Genomic DNA, 895 nt, shown 5'->3' with positions numbered 1-895 from the left:
CTGGGGATCCCTGCCCCTCCTGGGTGCCCCATGGGGCCCAGCAGCCTTACCACAGGGATGCTAGTGGGTGCTGTCACCTGGTCCCCACTGTGACATAAGGATGCTCATCCTCAACCTCAGGACCCTTTGGGGCACTGTCCTGCTTCACACAGAGCAGCCTTTGCTGTTGTCTTTGAAAGTAACTGAAAAAAAAGGGGTGTTTTTATGCTTCTCCCCGGGGAGAGGGGGCAGGATGCAGCCAGGGCTGCTCCCCAGCCAGCAGCAGGGATGAGCCCAGCACAGCCCGACGGGCACCCAGAAAGCTTCCACCTCCCCCGCCATCCCTGGCCTGCTTTCCAAACCTGACCAGCCAGGTTTCGGGGTGCTGGGAGTGTGCCAAAGCACCAGGGCAGTGGGGTGAAGGCATTCCTTGGCACTGGAGCAGGCAGGACACCGTGCCAAGAGAAGCACACGCTGCTCACCTCCCCTTCCCAGCCCCCAAAACACAAACAAAAACCCTGGGGAGATGTTGTTTGTGGGTGCAACCGGTGGCCAGCTCACAGCTGCCTGTCCATGCCCTCGAGGGCTGTGCAGCACCCATGAAACCCATAGCTGGGGTCCACACACCCCTGGGCATGGGTGGCCAAGCCCATACACTGCTGTCGAGCACCCACCGTTGCCCCTTGGGCATCACTCGTGGGTTACAAAGCGCCGCAGGGTTTGGTTTGGTGCTCGATGCTCTTATGTAAGGGAAGGGGAGAGGTGGGGGATGAGCCCTGCTTTGTAGGTCAGAAAATGGAGGTGCGGGGCAGTTAGGGGATTGGGCTAGGTCAGCCTGTGAGTCAGTACCAAAGGAGGGACCGGCGCGGCGGAGGCTTTATTAGCCGGTGAGGGGGGGAGCGAGGCTGCACAGGGA

The sequence above is a fragment of the Antrostomus carolinensis genome, unplaced genomic scaffold (genome assembly GCF_000700745.2).
Source record: "Antrostomus carolinensis isolate BGI_N321 unplaced genomic scaffold, ASM70074v2 scaffold7282, whole genome shotgun sequence".
Lineage (NCBI taxonomy): Eukaryota > Metazoa > Chordata > Aves > Caprimulgiformes > Caprimulgidae > Antrostomus > Antrostomus carolinensis.
The sequence above is the reverse complement of the archived record's forward strand: the minus strand, read 5'-3'. Positions refer to the sequence as shown.